General features: G+C 49.1%; 1 protein-coding gene across 2 annotated transcripts in view; it reads right to left on the bottom strand.

Moving 5' to 3' along the window:
• GRTP1 (growth hormone regulated TBC protein 1) overlaps positions 1–4,763 on the bottom strand; it is a 138,835-nt gene that overhangs the window by 24,878 nt on the left and 109,194 nt on the right. The window lies entirely within an intron of this gene.

Raw genomic sequence — 4,763 nt, 5'->3', positions numbered from 1 at the left:
TCGTGTCAATACCTTTCTCTACAACATTGCTCTTTTTAAAAAAAAAAAAATCTGATCAACCAGTGCAGCTGCATGTACCACTCACTTTAAAATAGTCAGACTAAGGGTAGATGTACTCTTTCAGCAGAGATATTACACCCTGGATGAGCATGCCAGCTGAGCTTTGCTAAAAATAACACTGGTGCTCTAGTGGCATGGGCTTCAGCACAGGCTAGGAATGTCTGTATGTATTCAGGGTCACTGCCAGCTGTGTGATGCCATAGCTTCACTGACACTTCTATGGGCAGGTATACCTACTCATGCTATAGTCCCACTTCTCCTTGCAGTGTGCACATGAACTCAACCTCAGTATACCCAATAGCACTTGTAGCTGACAGATCACACACCACTGTTATGCTGACTGGATTACTACTTCAGGGAGTAGTAGAGTATTATAGGAGGTCTGAGAATAGCTTGACTTTCTACATCTTTCGCTGGCAGGAAGATGGCCAAAAAATTTTGAGATGTATCCACTGCATAGGTGGAATCCTTTACCATTAGGCAATGGCTGGCGAGGTTTAGCAACTTACTACAGTCAAGCAGATCAGAGCTAGTTTTATCACTGGCCTGCATTTCTTCTACAGCAGGGCATAAAATCCTCAAAGTGTGCTGGCCCATCCTTCTTTCAGTGGAGTCTGATGCCTGTGGCAGGAGCAAGGGGGTTGTAGTAGCAGATGCTGAAGTCTTGTGACACAGAGTTCTCCCTTGGGCCTGTGTTTTTTTTTAAGTGTTGGAAGCTGTTCATTCTGCCCCAGTTCAGGGTTGGGTTTCAGCCACCTAGAAACTCCTATTTTATAAATGAAAGATACTATCTGGGTGACTGATGTTATGTGGGAAGAGGCAGAAATCTGACATAGTGCTGCCTCTTGCAAAGGAAACAGATTGTGGGCAAAGGGTCTGTTTCTAATGCACTAGTATGCTACTATTTGTTATCAAGGTGGTCACTTGCCCACTGGTATTATGCTCTCAAAACCAGCATTGACTCCAACATGCCCTCTACCAGCACACCACCTTAACTGTGTAAAAACTTTAATACTCAGGAAGCCCATGGTAGAACCCTGTGCAAAGTCTGTTTATATGCTTTACTACACTATCATTGTTCTTAATTTGTATTTTGCTTTACCTATTTAGTGTGAGTGATGATACATTGAGGAGGTCAATCAGTAGTCCTACAAGGCCAATGCAGAATACTGAAGACTCAAACCTGCCAGCATGGGGTGGAGAGGCTTTCCCTCACACAGCCATTCCATTTTTTGTAGTTCTGCCATAGGTTCAAAGGTGGTAGAGGCCTGTTGCTTAGGAAATACACATTTAGGTCTAGCATTAATGATACTTTCTCAGTCACCTAGGAAGGAAGGAAACTTGCCATTTAATATATCCTGTTAACTACTGGAGTAGAACACACTTAAAGCTTGAAGTCCAATGAGCCACCTGCTGAAACTACAATGGGACCTGTATTGTATACAAGAGTTAGAGGAGTCTCCCCTGCCTATGCCTACACTGCTCTGATGGCAAGTCTTACAACTGTCCACACTAAACATCCTCTCCTACTTTGCTCCCTAGCATCAGTCCATCTGAAACCTGGAAGGGTTGAGTTCAGTCTCACACGAACCCCACACACTTTGAAATACTTACACCTTACATATTGTAATGAAGCTGCTGAGTCACATCATACTCTCTCAAAAATACAGTAAAGAAGTTCTTCCAGTGATTGGTCCCTATATGTAATCCAGTTGCAGGTGTGCCCTGGACCAGAGCTGGAAGGCTTTCCTAGCACATGCTGCATGGCTGGGTTAACAACAGACACTCTCCCCTCAGCCTCTACACAGAGGTTATAATAGACCATGTGATAGAGCCTCTAAGGATAGAACAAGAAGCAATGGGCTTAAACTGCAGCAAGGGAGATTTAGGTTGGACATTAGGAAAAAGTTCCTAACTGTCAGGGTAGTTAAACACTGGAATAGATTGCCTAGGGAGGTTGTGGAATCTCCATCTCTGGAGATATTTAAGAGTAGGTTAGAGAAATGTCTATCAGGGATGGTCTAGACAGTATTTGGTCCTGCCATGAGAGCAGGGGACTGGACTCAATGACCTCTCAGGGTCCCTTCCAGTCCTAGAGTCTATGAATCTATGTAGGTTGACATCTCTCTTGTTCCCTCTTATCACTGCAAGGCTTGAGTCAGAACTTGTGTGCCTTCACACTCAGCCTTTTCACTAAGGGCATGTCTATACTACAAGCTTAAGTCAACCTGTGTTAGGTCAAGTTAGCCATGCAGTAATTACTGGGGTAGTTCATGTCCACATTACCCTCCTGTCAGTGCTGCACATCTTCACCAGAATCGGCAGTTGGGGATGGGCTGAGAGCCCAGGCTCTTTGCACTGCCCTGTAAGCTCCAAGTTCAGGAGCCTCACTGCAGCCTGGGTCCCAGCAGGAAACAGAGCCCAGAGCCTGGGCAGCAGCCTGGCTCCAAGCAGAGAGCCTGGGGGCAGTTGAGCTCCACCTGGAATCTCCTATTGTCCCCAGGGTGACAGCTCCACCTGTGAAATTGACAAGAATGACAACCAACAGGAACAACCTGGAATGTCTTCATGGACACTGTCTCACCCTAACTACACGGACATAAGCCCTACACCTCTCCTGGCTGTGGAGTTGTTATGGGTGTGTAGAACAACACATCAGCAGGGCTTCAGATAAGCTGCTTTAGGTCAACTGGACTCGGTGTAGAGCAGGCCTAAGAAAGTAAGCTATTCCCCTGTGTCTAGTTTCTTGTTGGTGTTTTTTCAGCATAGTTAGTGTAAATAATACATGTACATGTAGTTAGTTGCTAATTGAGGCCCTCCCTCCCAGAAACTCTGCCCCATATTCCAGGTTTCAAAAACTGTGTTTCATGCCTGTTCTCGTTCTCCATGAGCAATGAGCCCCAGAGCTGCCGGTATTGCCTCAGGGATGCTTATATCACCACTCAGTGTGTCTTTCCTGCCCTGGACTTAGGAGGTACATGAACATCACCTCAGGATATATTCAGAAGTGAAAGTAAGCCGATATGCCATATCAGCAAGAGCCAGTGCGCCGTACCGAGGCAGATCAGTTTCCCCTAGCAGCAATTTAAAGGGCTCAGGGTGTCTGCTGCAGCTACGGCCCCCGGCCCTTTAAATTGTCCCCGGAGCCCTGGGGTAGCAGTGGCAGGACTCTAGCAGCTATTTAAAGGATCCGGGGCTGCGGCAGCTGCTACCACCCCAGCCCTTAAAATAGCCACTGGAGACCCACTGCTGCCTCCCCAGGGCTCTGGGGACGATTTAAAGGTCCAGGGTGGTAGCAGCAGCCAGAGTCCTGGGCCCTTTAAATCACCACCCGAGCCCCACTGCTGGAGCCCTGGGGTAGTGGCGGCAGGGCTCTTGCATGGATTTAAAGGGCCTGGGGCTCCCAGCTGCCGCTACTGCAGCAGAGCCCCGAGCCCTTTAAAGCTCCGCCAGAGACTGGGGCCCCCTCCAATGGTGATTTAAAGTGCCCAGGGATTTTAAGGCCCTGCCTCTTCTGGCAGAGGCCACGCCTCTTCTAGTTAAGGCCCCTCCCCTCCCAAGGGCTCCAGAGTACCCAGTAAGTCCTTCTAGTTATTTTCACCCCTGGATACATCTCATGGAGGAAGCCGTGGGACCGCATGCCTATGCTGAGCTGGGACCTTCAGAACCGGCAGTGCAGTATGCGTCCCCACACTTCCCACACCCCGCCTTTGGCCCCACTGGCACTCCCAGACATGAGAGTAGGAAGCACTCTCATGAGCAAAGAATCAAGTCCCCAACAAGGGCTGCTTCTAAGCGCAGTGTTTTCTCCCCGAGCCATGCCGGGTTGGGTGAGATGTCGTGCACCAGCACCCAAGCTTGTCTGCCTCAAAGGTAAAGCAAAATACAAAAAGGATCTGTGGGAAATGTTAGTAACCCCGGTACCTGCCCATGTGGAGCTGTCCCCTGCACACACAGCATCTGTTCCACCACCACCTCCATGCCCTTCGGTATATCCAGCCCACAGACTCCATCTCAGTCTCTCTCCATGCTCTCCTGCCCTCTCTGGGTGTCTGCATCAATGAGAAGTCAGTGCTTGTTTCTACGCAGATGATCAGCTTCTTCAGGGCATGGCTCGGCTCAATTGCAGCACGGGCCTTCCTTCCAGCTGACCGCTTTGCAACACTGATAGCCATAGGTGACGGACCTCTGCCACAACCCTTGCACCATGGTCTGCTGTTGCCTCTCCCTCCTCGGGCATATGGCAGCCTGCACCTATGTGACACTGCATGCATGTCTCCACATGCATTGCCTCTAACTGTGGTTCCTCTCCCTTTACAGACACCACATGGACCATCTGGAGGCAAGTCATTGTCACCCAAACAATTTTAGCTTCCCTCACCTAGTGAACTGACCCCTCCAAAGTTTGGTCAGCACCCCATTCACCTCCCCCACCCTGCAGGCCATCACAATGGACACCTCCCTTGCAGGATGGGGTGGCTACCCAGACTATCACACAGCACAGGGCATCTGTACACTGCGAGAGGCCGAAATCCACAAATGTCCTAGAAGTGTGGGCAGTTCATTTAGCATGCCAGGCATTTCTTCCTCTGATACAACCACAACAGTCAGCTGCTCTCAGACACTATAGCAGTGATCGTCCACATCAACAAACAGGACAACGCCAAGCCTCCATTCCTCTGTTCAGGGTCCATCCACCTTTG

This window comes from Gopherus flavomarginatus, chromosome 1 (assembly GCF_025201925.1).
Source record: "Gopherus flavomarginatus isolate rGopFla2 chromosome 1, rGopFla2.mat.asm, whole genome shotgun sequence".
NCBI classification, from domain to species: domain Eukaryota; kingdom Metazoa; phylum Chordata; order Testudines; family Testudinidae; genus Gopherus; species Gopherus flavomarginatus.
The sequence above is the reverse complement of the archived record's forward strand: the minus strand, read 5'-3'. Positions and strand labels throughout refer to the sequence as shown.